This window comes from Natrix helvetica, assembly GCF_964273705.1.
Source record: "Natrix helvetica genome assembly, chromosome: W".
NCBI lineage: Eukaryota > Metazoa > Chordata > Lepidosauria > Squamata > Natricidae > Natrix > Natrix helvetica.
Genome location: NC_138555.1, coordinates 73120147 through 73139547, shown reverse-complemented (window position 1 = coordinate 73139547; position 19401 = coordinate 73120147).

Genomic DNA, 19401 nt, shown 5'->3' with positions numbered 1-19401 from the left:
AAAACACCCTTGCCTTTGATTTGCAATGTTACACTTCCTCCTGATATGTTTACACAGATCAAGCAGCTTCCTGATTCAGAGCAAGAGAAGTGGTATCAGGCAATGCAGGATGAAATTGACAGTTTAAAGAAACTTAATGTGTTTACACCTGCAAAACCACCAGCAAACAAAAAAGTCATTGGCACTCGATGGGTCTACAGAATCAAGAAGAAACCGAATGGTGAGTCTTTATACAAAGCCAGACTTGTAGCTCAGGGTTTTGCTCAATGTTATCCTGAGGACTACACAAACACCTACTCACCAACAGTCAGAACTGAGAGTGTAAAAATTGCTTTAACCACTGCAACTATTCTTGGTTTAGAAGTTTTCCAGTTTGATGTGGACACGGCTTATCTACATGCTGACCTAGATGAAGAGATCTGCATGGGTGTCTTTGTTGTGTTAGCATCTTTCATGTTGCAATGATGCAAAATGTGGTCAATTTTCTCCTTTTGTGAAAGACTAAACCCCTTCTGTGTTTTGTCAATCTGAACACCTAAGTTGTCACTGCTAAAAGTTTGCAGAGATACTTCACACTGAAATCTTTAGGACACATTAGCACTTATTTAGGTGTTCAGATTGACAAAACACAGAAGGGGTTTAGTCTTTCACAAGAGGAGAAAATTGACCACATTTTGCATCATTGCAACATGAAAGATGCTAACACAACAAAGACACCCATGCAAACAGATTTTCACAACTTGACACATGAATCAAGTCCTGAGTCCGATGATATTGTTTATATTGGTCCAAATGAGAAAATGAGTGAGATTTTTGTTAAAAGTTTGCAGAGATACTTCACATTGAAATCTTTAGGTCATATTAGCACTTACTTATGTCACTGCGTTAAATTGTTTGCTAGCTGAACTGAAAGAGTTATTGTGCAGGTCATAGGCCTTTATCAGCAATGATTTATTGCGCATGCTTAACATGTTTATAATACATCACACATTCCAGAGACTTCTTCCCTTTTGATCTTTGTTCGCCTTCAAGAAGGCGGACAACATTTGTTCTTGCCAAAATGTAACAATTAGATAGATTTGTTTATTTTCTTATTTTGTTATTTTTGTATTAAAGCTTGTTTTTAATTAGAACATGTTCTTGGGTTTTATTTTATTTTTCGCTTCTTGAGGATATGCTGTTTGGAAAAGTCATTGATTCCAGACCTCATTAGTTCAGGGTGAAATTTTCCCCTGACAATTTTCACAACTTGACACATGAATCAAGTCCTGAGTTCGAAGATCAAACACTTTATCGTTCAGTCATTGGGTCACTGTTGTACATAAGTAGTTGGACCAGACCCGACATTGCACTTACTGTTAATCTCTTATCACGACACGTAGGTAAGGCAACACAATTTCATTGGACATGCATTAAGAAGTTATTCAAATACCTGAAATACACTAAACACATGAAGTTATTGCTAGAACCAACATATACTGATCATGCAAAGTTATGTTGTTATGCCGATTCTGATTGGGCAAGTGATAAGAAATCATGCAAAAGTACTTCTGGTTACATGATGTTCCTGAATGGATGTCCTGTTTACTGGCAAGTGAGAAAACAGAGTTTTGTTTCATGTTCATCTACTGAAGCTGAATATGCTTGTGTTTCAGATGCATGTAATTCTCTAACGTGGTTTGATGCTTTGATCGCAGATATCTGGACACGTCCGATTCGACCAATCACCGTGATGGAAGATAATGAATCAGTGGTTTATATTTCTGAGTCACATTTCACAGTTTCTAGGTCCAGACACATTGACATTCGTTATCAAAACACAAAGCAATTAGTTAAACAAGGTTTTGTTAAATTGCAATATGTATCTACACATGATCAAATTGCTGACATGCTCAACAAACCGCTTCCAGCAGCTCAACACGAGTATCTGCAGAAGAAGATGTGCCTTATTTGATGATTTGATGACATCAGCCCAACTAGCAAAAGAAGGGGTGTCACTGCGTTAATTGGTTTGCTAGCTGCACTGAAGATTTACTGCTCAGGTCACAGTTCTTATCTGCAAATGATTTAGTGTGCATGCTCCTTCACATTCCTTCTTAACTTTCTCTTCTGATCTTCTGTTCACCTGCCGAAGGAGGCAGGCACATAGCTTTGCCAAGATGTAATTAATTCAGTTAGCAAGTTTTGTATTTTTATTTTCTTTTATATTAAAATGTTTTTTATTAGATCTTGCTTCAGGTTTATTTTCGCTTATTTCAAAAGTATGCTACAAGGGATGCCAAGATTCACACCTCCTTAATTCAGGGCGGAATTCACACCCTAACAAGTCATGGAGTGCCTCCACAATGATGAAGAAAGAGCCCTAACTGGCAAGTGGTGCACTGTAGAGTTCAATGTTTCTCTGGAGAAAGGCTACAGAATTGCAGAGATCTATGAAGTTTGGCATTTTGAAAGGTAGACAAACACCTTGTTTTCAGGCTATGTTAACATGCATCTCCGTCAAAAACAGGAGGCCAGTGGATACCCCGATTGGTACAAAACAGAAGAAGATAAAGAGCGCTATGTTCATGATTATGAAAAGCAGGAGGGAGTCCGCTTACGCCGGGAACATATTGAAGTCAATCCTGCTAAAAGGCAGATTGCTAAATTGTTTTAAAACTCATTGTGGGGTAAATTTGGCCAGGCAACCAATCAGCTGACTACGTCTGTGGTGACAGATCCTGAGGAATTATTTAAGTATCTTTTTGTGCCTTATTATGATGTGTCCTCCTGCGAATTTGTGGATGACGAAGCGGCCATTGTAATGTGGAGAGCAGCTAAAAATCAGCCCACTAAATTAACGTGTACAAATGTGTTCATCGCCAGTTTTACAACTGCTTATGCGTGGCTAGAATTATACAGTTTATTGGATCGTTTGGGGGACAGATGCCTCTATTATGATACCGATTCTGTCATTTTTATTAGCAGAGGGGGGCATGGTCCCCTGCATTAGGCAATTATTTAGGGCAGCTGACAAGCGAGATTCCTCCAAACACTTCAATCACCAAGTTTGTGGCAGCTGGCCCCAAAACCTACGGGTATGCTTTGTCAACAGGAGCTACTGTGTTAAAGGTGAAGGGTATAATGTTAAATAGCGCCAACAGTGCTAAGGTTAACTTTGAAAGCTTGAACGATTTGGTTGATGAGTATTGTCTGACAGAAAGTGAGGAAAAGAAAGAGATCAAGGTACAACAGCTGGTCATTGTTAGGATTAAGAAGCAGTGGGCTCTGGAAACACGGGTGCTCAGAAAAACTCTAAAAGTTGTCTATAATAAAAGGGTGCTCAAAACAGAGGATTATTGCACACTGCCTTACGGCTATTAAGTATGATGAAAAGCAGTGCACAGTTTGTACATCCTTTCTCATGTATTATAAGCGGACCTTCCAGTTCTGGGAAATCTTATTTTATAAAACAAATGCTAGAACACAGTGAACATGTATTATCTGAAATGCCTCAAAACATTATATGGTTTTATAACTGTTGGCAGCCTCTGTACAAAGAATTGCTTAATAAATTTCCTAATATTAAATTTATGGAGGGACTTCCTGAGTCTTTTGAAGATAATGACTTGTTTCCACTGAATCAAACCAATTTAGCGGTGGTAGACAATCTCATGGCAACCGCAGGTGACAGCTAGCAAATAAAGAAAGCTTTTACACAGTATGTCCATCACAAAAAGCTTAGCATTATTCTCAGACTTCAAAACCTCTTTTTTCAAGGTAAGAAAATAAGAACAATAACTCTAAATGCAAACTAATTGGTGTTATTCCGATGTCCCCATGACCAGATGCAAGTAGACACACAGGGACAACAAATGTACCCTTCTGACACTCGGTACTTTTTAGAAGTACTCCAAGATGCCACTAGCAAACCCCATAGCTATCTTTTAGTTGATCTGGCAGCAGCTACTCCAGAAGCCTTTAGGTGGAGAACAGGTCTCTTCCCACCTGAATGGCTGGTAGTTTACACTATAAAAAAGAAGGGTAAAAAGTAACCGTTTTAACAGAAGGGGCCTCAGTTCATCCAGGATGTCAGAGGGTGCACAAAAATTGGGGTGTTTTAAAAATCTTAGTAAAGGCCAGTCCAAAACAGAGAAAGGCCATCTTATGCAATGCTAATAATGACCTGGAGAGGGCCATAGCCGAAATAGCTCTGAACACTTTAAAAGGTAACCTACCTCTGAAGCCTTCACAATATTGAAATTTAAAAAGAAAGAAAAACTGTATTAAAAAGCTGAGCGATAGTAAGCTCTCTCTGAAAAAGAAGAAACGGGTTATTCTCCAGTCAGGTGGTTTTATAGGACCATTACTAGGGGCAACTATACCATTGCTGACCATGTCAATCCTCGGGCTGCCATTTGGGCTGCCATTCCCATGGCGCGAGCAGGCGGGCTTCCTGAGGCGCCGCCACAACCCGACCACGACTCCATACTTTCGGAAGGGGTCCTGGAATGCTGCTAATGCCACCAACGCCCTCCCTGTCAGCTTTACCTGTCGGCTTGAGGGAGGTGCGGTTTTGTGGTACTCTTCTCCGGAGCGGTCTTTGTAAAGTGGAATAAAATATGGATTAAAAATATAAGAATGAAGACGTGGCATAAAAGGGACATTTGGAAACTTGCTTAAAGGGACAGGGAAATGTCATCAGCCCTCTACCACAACATGTTCCAGTAAAAGTCCCTATGTCAAAAGTCCAAAACCACAAGGTTCAAATAAAGTTCGTTAATGACACGTAGCCCTTACCTGTAACAAAAGGAGAAGTAAGACCCCCATCTACTTATAAGGCTTTTCCCCCTAAATAACCAATAAGAAATGTGTTAAGTATTTCCGTGTTACGCTGCTTTGAGAATATATAAAAATGCGTGCATCAATAAGAAAGATTGTTCAAAATTTCCAATGCTAGCTATGTGCTTGCTTTCTGAACCTGGCTGCCAAATAAACTTTTCCTGTATCCTGAGAAGTCTAAGCCTGTCATTTTCTGCAACAATTCTGGTGACCGTCGCGGCAGGACTTAGAGCGATATTTCGCTGAGGACGGAACGGACCGACCGGTGCCCCATCGAGGCCATCTCGCCCTTCTTCAGGCGCCACGGAGATCTTTCTCTGGAAGGGGGCCGATGACCCCTATTGGGCATCCAGAGGACACCACCGATCCAAGGATCTGACCAGGATCAGGACAAGTTAATAAAATTTACGCTGGCTGAGAAAGAAGACGCCTGCAGGCAAGTATTAAAAGAATTGTGGACCCACTCGGTTAGGAGTGGAAGAGGGGGCCTGATCACCTCCCTGAGCCCGGGATAGCGTCCGTTCCAAACGGAACTGGTGTATCCTAATGAGGCTCTTGGTTTGTGTGGGTGGTTAAGTCATCGCAGTTCCTGAAGGCGACCGTGGTATTCCGGCACCCCAGGTCAGTGACAGTGTCTTAGAAATAGAACATGGGAGGGGGGGAGCGTTCCTCGAACGCCTCTCCAGTGCATGTTGAAAAACTTCAAGACAGCTTTTAGTGGAGATTATGGAGATCCCAAACCCAACCCTGGGGAGCTAAAAAAATTCTGTGAGAACGAATGGCCAACCTTTAATGTAGGATGGAAACCCGAAGGCACCTTTAATCCAGACATCATTTCAAAAGTACATCAGATCATAGTAGATGCTAAAACTGGTCACCCAGATCAATATCAGTATATTGACCAGTGGCAGATAGCAGTGCAACAAAATCCTGACTGGCTCCATAAATGTAAAAAGGAAGCCGTAAAAGTTTGTGTGGCTCGGATAAAAGGAAATGAAAAAAGCAAGGTTAAAATGAATCACCCTGAGAAAAAGCCTCTCCTCCAAACTGCGCCCGATGAAGAAGAAGGCCCCCCTCCATATGCCCCTCTTTATCATCCAAAGCAAGCTTCAAATGCCGGCAGTAGAATCAACCAAGGGGCAGTAGGACAAAGTAACCAGGGAGAAAAGCAGAAATTGGAAAGTCCGCCTAGCAGACCCCCTTCTCCTGTAACCCAACGAAATTCCTCAGTTGCCGCCCGAACCAGAAGTCAGCTCCTAGCTCCGCTGCGCCAAATGGATCAAAGGGTTATAGATGGACAGGGACAAGTAGAGATCCAGTCTTTGTTTCAATACGTCCTCTTTACCACCACAGACCTGTTGAATTGGAAACAACATTACGGACCGCTGTCCACTAAGCCTCAGGAAGTCATTGACTTGGTTAGGGTCATTATCAGAACCCATAATCCAACATGGCAGGATTTGGAACAAATAATGATTACTCTCCTTAATGGAGAAGAAAGAGAAAGGTTGAGTAGTGCCATTGGAAAAATCTTGAAACCCGCAGATGGAGGGAGCCTTCAAGCTGCACTAAATTTACGGTTTCCCCGGCAAGATCCACAGTGGGACCCCTATAGAGACATGGCCTCCCTCCGGGACTATCAGGCACTAATTCTTCAAGGCTTAGAACAAGCTGCAAAACCCCCAGTAAATATGTCCAAACCCTCTCTTGTGATCCAAAAATCAGACGAAAGTCCCGAAGCTTTTTTCCAAAGACTGATCGATGCCTATAAAACCTACACCCCAATCAACCCCCTGGATCCTGAAAATGCCCGTATGCTAACGATGGCTTTCATATCCCAGAGTGCCCCAGACATTAAACAAAAGCTCCAGAGGCAAGAAGGAGCCTTAGGGATGAATATAAGCCAATTAATGGAAATTGCTCACAAAGTCTTTGTGAACAGGGAAAAAGTAGAAGAGAAAAAGAAGGACGATAGAATGCAACGCAAAGCCGAATTGCTGGCAGTTGCATTGTCAAATAAATCTCAAATCCAGAGCAGAGGTCGATGTAATTGGTGCAAGGAAGAGGGTCACTGGATGTTAGAATGCCCCAAAAGACTAGAAGCTGGGATAAGGGGGCAGGGAAGAGGACAGAATAGAAGAATGGAACCTGGTCGATCGAATCGAAAGGTCAAGATTTATGATCCCCCGGGAGGGAGAAGAGGAATGAAGCCCCGTGGATTCACGGGCAGAGACCGAAGACTGCCCCAAAGCGAGGCGGAAGCCATAAGCTTAGCCATGATAGACGAAAGGTCTGAAGACTGAAGGGGACCAGGGTTTAGTCCAGCTCCCCCTGAACCCTTGGTCCGAATGAAGATAGGGGGTAATAATGTAACCTTTTTGGTAGACACAGGGGCGTCAAGATCAGTAATTACAAAACCCTTGGCTCCCATTTCTAATAATGTACTAAACATCCAAGGGGTTGATGGCCAGAAAAACAGACACCCTGTGTTGAAACCTTTAAAATGTTCCCTGAATGGAAGAGACATAGAACACCAGTTCCTATACATGCCTGAATGCCCAGTTCCGCTGTTGGGTCGTGATATTCTATGTAAAATGGGAGCTAGACTGTCCTTTGAAGAAGACAAAATGGTCCTAACAGTGAGGCACCCCCCAGATGAGATATGGCGAGTGATGGTAATTCAAGATGACCAGATCCCCGATACCTGGCAGGAATTTAAAGTACCTAAACTTTGGGCGGAAGACAACCCCCCCGGCCACGCATCTCATCATGCACCTATAATTATACAAGTGAAGCCTCTATCTGTGCCTGTCCGCCTGAGACAGAAAAGTTATCCCCGCTCCGTTACGCAGCTAATTCAGGACCATATTGTCAAATATTTGGAAGAACAATATTCTGAGAACAATACAGTCTCCCTGGAATACCCGAATTTTGCCCATACCAAAACCAGATGGCTCTTACAGGCCAGTTCAAGACCTGAGGATTTTGAACATTGCCACGGTAACTGTACATGCCATTGTCCCCAATCCATATACTCTTTTGAGTCTGATTCCAGCCTCAGCTACTTGGTTTTCAGTGGTAGATCTAAAAGACGCCTTCTTCACCATCTCAATACACAGGGACAGTCAAAAACTGTTTGCGTTTGAATGGGAGGATCCCTTAACAGGTCGTAAGAGGCAATACGCTTGGACTCGGCTTCCCCAAGGTTTCAAAAACTCACCTACCCTTTTTGGTGAAGCCTTGGCCTCCGACTTGGAAAATTTCCAGCCTTGTGAAACCGGAGATGTACTACTCCAATACGTAGACGATATCTTAGTGACAGGACAGACGAAGGAAACTTGTTGGAAAAATACCAACCAATTACTCCATCTATTAATGGAAAAGGGATATCGGGCCTCCAGGAAAAAGGCACAATTAGTAAAAACCCAAGTTAAATACTTGGGATATTCCATAAGTCAGGGACAAAGAGCAATAGGCCATGAGCGAAAGGAGGCTATTTGCCAAATTCCGGAACCAACAAACAGGAAAGAGTTGCGAGGATTTTTAGGTGCAGCTGGATATTGCAGAATCTGGATTCCAAATTTCGCTCTTTTGGCCAAACCTTTGTATATCTCCATGAAGGGGGGTGAAAAGGAACCCTTCATTTGGGGGCTGGAACAAAAACGGGCATTTGAAACTCTAAAAGCAGAATTATCTCAAGCTCCGGTAATGGGGCTCCCCAATTTGGAAAAACCTTTTAATCTTTTTGTGGATTCAAAAGGCAACACTGCTCTGGGAGTCCTGACACAGGAAAAGGGAAGCTGGCAGCAACTGATCGCTTATCTATCCAAACAGTTGGGCTATGTTGCAAAGGGATGGCCCCATTGTCTAAAAATTCTAGCCGCAACTGCCCTCCTGATGGAGGAAGCTAATAAATTAACTTTCGGACAGCCCACCACTATCTATACCAGCCATGCAATTCAAGGAATTTTAGAAACAAAGGGACATTTGTGGTTAACAAACCCTAGAATTTACAAATATCAGGCACTCCTGACTCAAAATCCACAAGTGACCTTGAAGCAAACAAATGCCTTAAACCCTGCCACCCTTTTGCCAATACCAGGACCCGAAATTGAGTATAATTGTATGAGAATCATTGAGAATCAGTTTTCATGCAGACCAGACTTAACTGACGTGCCGTTGAAATATGCAGACTATAGCTTGGATCAAGCTTCATTACTATGGGAGAACATTATGCAGTCTCCCTTGCCCAAGTCTTTGAGAGTGAACCTCTCCCAAAAGGCACCAGTGCCCAAGTGGCAGAATTGTGGGCTTTAATTTGTGCATTAGAAAGAACAAAGAATGAAAAGGTGAACATCTGAACTGACTCTGTATGCTTTCCTTACTTTGCATATCAATACTGCTGATTATAGGGAAAGAGGTCTTTTAACTGCCTCAGGAAAGAAATTAAGCAAATGTGTGAATTGCACTGTTAAGGAAAAGATAAGGTGTGTTTTGATGCCTTACCCTTAGCTCTCTGCTCTGTGAGATGTACTCCATGTAAAGAACTTAATTTATCTCCTTTTGAAATGATGTTTGGATGGCCACCAGTTATAAGCCATAATTTGAAAAATCATATAAGGGACCTAGGACAATTGGGGTCCTCATGAGTGAATCAAATGGTGGGAGAATTGAATAAGTAAATACAAGTAATCCAACAGTATTGTGTCTCCCTTACCCCCACCATTTTTAACAACTTCCAGTCATAATATTCAGGTGGGGGACAGAGTGTGGTAAAACACTGGAAAGGGAAGAATTTGAAACCTAGATGGAAGGGCCCATATACTGTGGTCATGTGTTCTCCACTTGCAGCAAAAGTGTTGGAATCCAAGCTTTGGATTCACTGGACTCAAGTTAAGCCAGCTGCTGATGAGTATTGGGAGCAGAGGAAGAAGCCCTTCCTCTAGTGATATGCTTAAAGAAACGCCCCCTAAAAACTGCCCTACCGGCAATGGGCAGAATTACGGGGCAGAAGAGGCCCTACTGAAGTCACCCCTGGAAGCTGACTTCTCGACGTAAGGCTGAAGATTTGGAGGAGGAAGACAACGTTTCATTTATTAGATATAAGATGTATTAGAAAGTGTGAGCACCTGTCAGGAAATGGCAAGCCAAGTATTCATAGTCATAACTGTACTATCTCTCGCTTTAGTGAATGTACTTATTTGTTGTATTGCATATTCATCCCTCAGGAATTGTCCCCTCCAGAGGAAGACAGTGCTGAGGCTAAGATCATTAATTGTAATCAAGAGGAACCAAATCATCTGATGACACTTATGTTTGAGGAACCGTGGGAATGGGTTCTTTGCAGTATAATAGGAGTTTTTGGATTGTGGGTGATATGTTTAGCAAATAAGATTTGGTTTTGTGGATTGCCCAAAGCTGATATTGCCATTCCTTAAACTATATATAACCCCTGCCTTCTCCCTGACATGGTGATTCAGTAGGATAAAAGAATTGTGTTAGGAGAAGTTTTGCGTGAGGGACAATTATGAGCCTTTTGTGGCTCTGGCTGTTATTGGCAATGAGCTTGTTAAGTGATAACGTTTTGAATGTTGTGAAAATATCCGAGCAACCCCCCCTTGCTCTTGAAAAAGATCCGTGGATGCTATAAATCCCGAAGAACAGGGTGGAATCAAGTTACAGGATGTGGTACAGGTCTGCTTCCGCCAACAATGCATCATTTATGCTTGGGGACAGAACCGTAAGCCAATCCCAACACCTAAAGTCAATTATTTGACAAACCCTGTAAGAAAAAGGGCAAAGCATAGGGAAAACAGACCCCTGCAACAATTGAGAAAAGGGGAACAGAAAAAAAGTGCTGGAATTAGGTCAAAGCTTAATCAATCAGTTTGATCCTGCCCTGGGTCAAAAATACTGGTTGTGTCTGTCTGCTGGATCTTTACCTTATCATGCTGTTTCAGTTGAGCAAGATCTTTGAAAACAACAACAAGAAGAAGAAGAAAGCTTAAGATAGTTCTTTTGCATCAAACGATATCAAGAACCTGGCATTCCCGTGGGGTGACTATCAGAGGAACAATGCCCATCTGAAATGTACCTTGCCCCCAGGAAAACCCTTGTAGATGTGAAATTGACTCACAGCATGTCTCCCTCTGCTCACAAGCTCTTCCAACAGAGGGTCACTTTCTCGCTCCAACCTCCACTTGTTTTTAATCGATGGGAGAGGAATCTGACCACTGGAAGCTGCCCCAAGGCCATTCCAGCCACCCCGACTTCCCGTTTGGCTTTCAATACAATCCACCATGGGATTTTGTGTTCATTTTCCCCCCTGGAAACACCAGTTCCCACCATCTCTTTGAAGGACCAGTTCTCAGGGATAGGCAAATGGACCCTACCCAAGAAGTTCCATTACAGCCCCTAACTGGTATGTACTTGGCAGGAACCTTACAGGTCTGGACTAATGGAAAGAACCTGTGAGCCCATGCCTTTTCTATGAACATAGGAGTGTGTGTAAGGGAAAATGGAGTCTTCTTCTTATGTGAAAAAGCTTGCTGTTTTCATATGAATAGATCAGGGAAAGTCTGGGGGATGGTCCAAGAACTAGTTTGAGCTTCCTCTATTGGTCAAAAAAAAAGTACAAGGAACAGATGTGTGGTTCTCTTGGCTACAGGGAACAGGTTGGATCAAGCAAATGCTATTTCTTTTATTATGTGGAATTGCAAGTTTAGCCTTCCTCCCCTGCATAATACCCTTGCTTAAACAGCTCGTTATGAGGTCTGTAAAAGAAAGGGATCTGAAAAGGAATTGATGTTAACGGAAAGCCTAATTCCACATACCTTCAAGGAAGATGAAGTCTCAGATACTAGTTCTTATATTCAAATTGCCCTCTTAGAAGTAGAGAAAGTGATTTTGGAAGATAAGCCCTAAGATGTGTATTCTTGTATCCCTGCTTTTTTGCTATTCTGTATTCTGCATGCTTATATTGTTAATCTAACAGCCTAGACTCAATTGTGGGCCTTAATAGAGTCTAGAAGGGGGGAAATAAAGTGGAATAAAATATGGATTAAAAATATAAGAATGAAGACGTGGCATAAAAGGGACATTTGGAAACTTGCTTAAAGGGACAGGGAAATGTCATCAGCCCTCTACCACAACATGTTCCAGTAAAAGTCCCTATATCAAAAGTCCAAAACCACAAGGTTCAAATAAAGTTCATTAAGTCCCTTTTTGGGAGAGGGGGCGGTCTAGAAGCATGAATAATAAATTAATGACACGTAGCCCTTACCTGTAACAAAAGGAGAAGTAAGACCCCCATCTACTTATAAGGCTTTTCCCCCTAAATAACCAATAAGAAATGTGTTAAGTATTTCCGTGTTACGCTGCTTTGAGAATATATAAAAATGCGTGCATCAATAAGAAAGATTGTTCAGAATTTCCAATGCTAGATATGTGCTTGCTTTCTGAACCTGGCTGCCAAATAAACTTTTCCTGTATCCTGAGAAGTCTAAGCCTGTCATTTTCTGCAACAATTCGGGTGGGCGGCGCGGAGCCACAGCTCCACATGGCCTTCCTCCACTTTTATGCAGGCGCACCATACACATCATCAGAGGCGTGCTTCCCGGACGGTAGTAGCGTTTCTGAGCCTGCTCGGCTGCAGCTGGCAAGGCTTACTATTGGACTGAGCAGGGCCCGCGCTGATTGTGGGAGCGCTGATTGTGGGTGTGACTGAGGGTGGATGCTGATTTTAATGTAAAGTAATGGTGGTTGTAATGCTGCGGTAATAGTGATTGAAGTGCAGGGGTGGTGTCATCAGTTGGTGGATGGGGGATTTGTGGGTGGAACTGGGTGGGGTTAATGGTTTATATACAGTGGTGGGTTTAACCTTGTTAGAACTGACTTGGATTTACTTACATCTGTAACGGAGTCATTTGGTGCCGGTTATCACATAGTTTGCTAAATAGAGATAAAGTATTTCACCAAACCAACTTTCTCTCTGTTTGTTATCAACGTGCATGCTGGAACGTGACAGACTAATCTATTAATCTGGTAAACATGGAGCATGCAGAGAAAATTAGAACTGAGGAGAAACATGGAAACATGGAGCATGCAGAGAAAATTAGAACTGAGGAGAAACTTCCTGACAGTGAGAACAATTAATCAGTGGAACAGCTTGCCTCCAGAAGTTGTGAATGCCCCAACACTGGAAGTCTTTAAGAAGATGTTGGATAGCCATCTGTCTGGAACGGTATAGGGTTTCCTGCCTAGGCAGGGGGTTGGACTAGAAGACCTCCAAGGTCCCTTCCAACTCTACTATTGTATTGTATTGTATTGTATTGTATTGTATTGTATAAATGTATTTGGTGTTGAGGCATCAGATGGAGCAGCTACATAGTCAGACGCCTACAAAAGGAACCACTACTGTTAGCCATTTGGATGATGACATGAGGACCATTCTTCAGAGAGCAGATCTACGTGAGTATGACAAGATAAAACTGTACAACTCAGTGCTGCAGAGATTTCTAAGGTTGACCAGACAAAATGACTCTGAGAAAGGCATTCTGAATCTTATTCATCCTCCAGAAGCATTTATACAAACACCTGTTGTACCAGATCATGCACCACCACTCTCATCATTGGATCCAATGACGCATGAGATATTAGAGGGAGTGAGCATGCACTACAAGAAAAATGCTTCTCTTTTGTTGAACAAAATGAAACAACATCAAGACATTTTGGGGTGGGATGATTACGGTGCCATTTCGTACAAGGGTACAAAGATGCCTGGAAGTAACATTGTAGATCTGGTCAAAGAGGTTTCTCAACACTGGTTGCATACTGCAAAATATTATCTTAAGGGCTGGAATGAGTTTATGTCATCTATGGCTGAGATGAACGTACCAACGGTATTGCTAGGTTCTAACTCTGTTAAAGAGCAACTGGAAAAGTTGAAAGAGACCGGTAGTCTTAAGGCTGTAAGTACTACAAAACCACCCTCTGCTATGTCTGCACCTGGTACAAGTTCTATGTCAGATCCTAAAAGTGTTCTAAATTTTGGTGACTGGCTCCAATTGTGAACAAATGAAAACACTGTAAAAACACACAACATTTTTAACGTATTGTGTTTATTTTATAATATACCATACATGTTTGCATACATTGGTAACTGTAGCACGTTCCGGAAATCCTTTCAGGTTTCATATTTACTACAAAATGCTTCACCATTTGATCATTTCTGACATCTTTGTCAGAGTATAGCTTTAAAATATCTTCATAAGGTAGCCCTTTAAAGAGTTTAAATAGATAAAATAAGCAATGCTGTCCACAGGTTATTGCCAGGGGATGCTGCAGTTGAAGCGGTTGATATGTGTATTTCTTAGCTTGCAGTTCTAAAAACTTCACAATGTCAACGGGAAAGTCAGAGTTGTCTGGAGCCCTTCCGTAGGAGTCAAAAAATTCACCATCCCTGTGAGTTGGAAAGTAGAGCGCCACCCAGCATTCACTGGGCAGAGTGTGGGGGTGAATATGTATTATTAACCCGAAAGACCTCTGAGATTTTTCTCTTGGGTAACAAATTGCTGGGGTATATGCCTAGAAAGAGCGAATTTCCAGACAACACACATAGTATCTGTATGGTGTCCATTCTCACATATAATCAAACAAAACATTTCTTGTATGACTTATTTCAATAAGATTTTCAAAGATCACATAGAGTATCATGTTGACGGTACTGGGGAGGGGTACAGCAAATCTAATTTCTGCTCTGAGTTTTCCATTCTTGATCAGGGAATAGTGCTCTGAGCAGCCTTGATCGGGACTCAAATCAAAACAATATAAAGTATACCCATTGTTACACTCCTCATGGTTGATTAGCACAGATCGATCTTTCATTGCTTTGCCAGACATTTGTAACAACTGCATATATTCTCTCACAAAAAGGTTATGTTCATAATCAGGCTGAAGGAGTTTAGCAGGAATCTGTTCACTGTTACAATACAGGGCGCAAAAGTTGACATTATAGTGTTGAAAATTGAAAGGGTTTCTTTCATAACTGCCCCTAAAGGAGGTGTTGTCCACGAAGCCAATCAGCCAATCACTAATTGCTTAGGTAACTGCCCTAGAAATAGGTCTTCCTGGTTATGCACAAGACTACCTGCAGGAATGCTGTAAACCTTCATACCAACACGATTGTTAGATCGGGTGAACAGATGAGGCAGACTCAGGCTCAGTAACAATAGCTCTTTATTCAGTGACTGCTATCTACAATCCAACAAAGGTTCTGTCCTGCAACAGCCCTTTTATAGGGCTCTGGCAGGGCCTTCGGCCAATCAGATTTAAATGAGTTCCTGCTGGTAGCAGAGGACTTTGGTGGAAACTACATGCATTCAAGGTACTTAACATATTCAAAGTACTTAACACCCCTCCCCTCTTAGTTGGGTTCGTCCAGCTTGTGACATAGTCACGCAGGTAGGCGGGTTTTTTGGTGGCTCGCCCAGACCTGCGCAGTTCAGTCGGTGCTGTATCTTCAGTCAGGTGGGATGGAGCTGTTGCTTCTGTTGCTTCGCCTGGTGGAAACTCCTGGAACCTTTTCCCGGGTGTGTCTGGAGCTTCTAGAGCACCCTCAACAGATAGGTCCCCCAGTACCTTCGGGTTTGAGATGTCTGTGGAAGGAGTGAAGTCGTGATCCATTTGGGTAGGGCTTTGGCTAACTTGTGCAGGAGTTACTTCTGGCTTCCTGAGTCTGGATTCGGAGAGGCAGCTACAGAGTTGGTCATTCTTTCCGCCTGTCCATTACTGGCCGGATGGAATGGTCAATATATCTCCTCCAAGTTTGACTGTCCTCGAGCTCCACTTGGTATGAGGTAATACCTGTGACCGTGGCAGGAACCCAGAGCGATCCCCCAGCATAGTTGTGGGCGTAAACTCGATCCCCTACGCTAAAATGTCTAACCTTGCTGTTTTGGATCAGGTGGCATTACGGCAGAGTAGTTTGGGTGTAACCGGTCTAAGTGCGAACTTAGCCGACGACCCATTAGAAGTTCAGAAGGGCTTCTCCTGGTGGTAGCACTTGGTGTGATGTGTTGAATTAATAGAAATTGATCAACCCATGTTTGCCAATCCCCCGGCCCCATCCTGGATAGGGCTTTTTTAGCAGATCGCACCATTCTTTCCGCCTGTCCATTACTGGCCGGATGGAATGGAGCGACCAGGGCATGCCTGATTCCCTGTGCTGCTAGGAAGGTCTCGAATTGCATGGCCATAAATTGGGGCCCGTTGTCAGAGACCAAGACATCGGGTAGGCTGTGAGTGGAGAAAAGTCTCTGTAGTGCCCTGATGACCGCTTCTGCCGTGGTGGAGGTCATAAGGACTACCTCTAGCCATTTTAAGTATGCATCCACAACTACCATGAATGTTTGGCCGTGAACTGGGCCGGCAAGGTCAATGTGCACCCTAGACCATGGTGCTTGAGGTTGCTCCCACTCCTTAGCAGGTGCCTCTGGGGGGGCTGGCCTGGACTCCTAGCACGGTGTGCAGGTAGCCACCCATTCCTCAATCTCCTTGTCCATGTTAGGCCACCATACGTAATTCCTGTCCAAAGATTTCATCCGGACAATTCCCGGATGCACTACGTGCAATGTCTCTAATGCTGCAACTCACAGTTTGGCTGGAATAATGACCCGGTCCCCCCACAGTAAACAACCATTAACAACAGACAGTTTGTCCCTTTTAACAAAAAACATTTTAAACTCTGGCCCAACCAGTCTTTTGGGCCACCCCCTCCACACCCAGTTCAAAACCTGTTTCAGAGTCCAGTATTTAACTGAGTGGTGGGCGACTTCGCTGAAGGAAACAGAACCAGCCTCCAGGCAGTCTATGAGTAGAACTGGTGTCTCGGGAGTCGAATCAGCAAGCAGTTCTGGTAGGGGGCACCGGCTGAGGGCATCAGCATGCCCCAATGTGGTGCCTGGCCTGTGAATGAGGCGGTAACTGTATGCTGCAAGGAAAATAGTCCAACGGGTCATCCGCGGTCACAGTGAAACAGGTGTAGGCTGCTCCCCAGCCAGTAGCCCCAGAAGTGGTTTATGGTCCGTGATGATTTAGAAATCACGGCCATATAGGTATTCATGGAACCTTTTGACGCAAGTTACCACAGCCAGAGCCTCATGGTCCAGTTGGCTGCAGTTCCTCTCGGCTGCTGACAGAGTCCTTGAGTAGTATGCGATGGGTGCCTAGGTTCCGTTGGGCATGCGGTAGCTGAGGACAGCCCTGATGCCGAAAGGTGAGGCGTCACAAGTCAGCACCAGTGGCAGAGTCTGGTTGTACTGGACCAGGAACGTGTCCACTGACAGTAGTTTTTTCACTGTAGCAAATGTGGCAGCCTCGGCTCTGCCCCAAGTCCATGTTGCCTTCTTGCCGAGGAGCCAATGCAAAGGTTCAGCAACCATAGCCTTCTGTTTAAGAAAGACACTGTAGAAGTTAAGGAGTCCAAGGAACGCCTGGAGCTCGGTCTGGTTGCAAGGTGTGGGGGTATCCTGGATGGCTTTATTTTTTTGTTTGTGGGGTGAATCCCTGAGCCGTCGATGAGGTACCCTAGGAATTCGACCCTTGGCACATTGATTTGGCATTTCTCTTTTTTAAGGCGGAGACCCTTTTCACTATTTCTGGTCAAAACAGCCCTAAGTTGTTTAAAAAGTGTTTGCAGCTGATACCAAGATGTCATCAAAATAGGGGACAACTCCAGGTATCCCCTACAACAGTCATTCCATGACGCTTTGGAACAGTCCAGGGGCAATACTAACGCCGAATTGTAGCCAGGTGCATTTAAAGGCACCCCTATGCATCACAATGGTTTTGGCCTCCGCCATAGCGCCATCTGCAGGCAACTGCTGGTATGCCTGCGCCATGTCCAATTTAGCATAAACTTTTCCGGGGCCTAGTGAATGTAGTAAGTGTTGTATAATGGGTACAGGGTAAGCGCTTTGTTGTAAGGCTTTATTTATTGTACACTTATAGTCCGTGCAGATGCGGACTGACCCATCTGGGGTGACTATAGGGGTCTCCCAGCATGCATGATCTACCAGCTCTAGGATTCCCTGGCCAATTAGCTTGTCCAATTGCAGATCAATTTTTGGTCGGAGAGAGAAAGGCACTCTCCTGGGTTTCAGGCTAATTGGGGCTACGTTGGGGTCCAAGTTAAAAGATATGGGGGTCCCCACATACTTACCAAGACCCGTGCCAAAAACGTCCTTGAACTCCTTAAGGAGTTCTTCGGTGCTGTTGTCCCGGATGATGTTCGATTCCGGTCACCTCAAGGCCCAGGGGTTTGAACCAGTGCAGCCCTAGGAGGCTTTGCTGGGCGCCACTTACTGCCGTCACAGGAAGCAGTCCGTTGAAAGACTTGTATTGCACTCAAAAAGTGCCTTGTCTGAGAACCAGGACTCGGTTCCCCTGGTAGTCACTTAGGCATATGTCTGGGATCTGCAGCCTGTGCCTCTTCAAGTTGGGAATGATGTTCTTAAGCATAGTCCAGGACATGATAGTCAGTGATGACCCCGTGTCTATCTCCATGGAACATGGTGATCCCTCAAGGAGGACTGTGACTCTCAGCTTTTTGGCTCGCGTTATGCAGGTTTGGCCGATGGTTGTCTAGAGCATCGCTCCAGTAGCTCCCTCCGGTTGTCTTGGTCGTGGTTGCCATGTTCCTCGTCTCAGTGGTTTTGGGTACACCGGTTGGTCTCTTGGCTGTCTGGTTGCTATGGGGAACTCACTCCTGCAGACTCTAGCGATGTGTCCCTTTTGCTCGCAACGCTGGCAGATGGCATCCCGGAAACAGCAAGCCGATCTCTGGTGGTTTCCTCCACAGCTGGCGCAGGGCGGACAATGCGATTCAAATTTCCGCACCGATTCCTTGCGGTCAGTGCGCATGCAGTAGATGTCGTCATTGCTATCTGACGCTTCTGACTACGTGGTCTCGTGATGCACGCCTGTGGTTTTCCACACGTTCTTCGGGCTGCTTTGTCTCTGCAATGTTTCTGTCGACTTGGTCGAGGACTCGGTAGCCCTAGCTTTGAGTAGGGTGATCTGGAGAGTAAGGTTGGTTTTGGCCAGCAGCCTCCTTTGTAAGTTAACATCCCAAACACTGTTCGTTTGTTGACTAGGGCTGGTTTCCAGATGTTTGGTAGGCGGGAGGTATCATCACGTTTATTCATGTTGTAGGGGTGTTTCTCTATTTCGATGGCTTCCATAATTATTCTCTTGTTGAAGTGTTCTGTTTTGGAGATTAACCTGGCTCCTTCAAAATTGATTTCATGTCCTGTAGCTTTAAGGTGCTGGAAAAGGGAAGAAGTTTTTTCTTTTTTTCTTACTGCGTTTTTGTGTTCTGTAATGCGTGTATTTATTCTCCTGTTTGTTTGTCCTATATATGTTGCCGGGCAGATTTTGCATGGTATTTCGTAGACTCCTTGGTTTTCTAGCTGGATTTTGTCTTTGGGGTTTCTTAAGATGTTGGCTATTTTTTGGTCAGTGTTGAAGGCTGTCTTGATATTGTGCTTGTGGAGAATTTTGCTGATTTTATCTGTGGTGCCT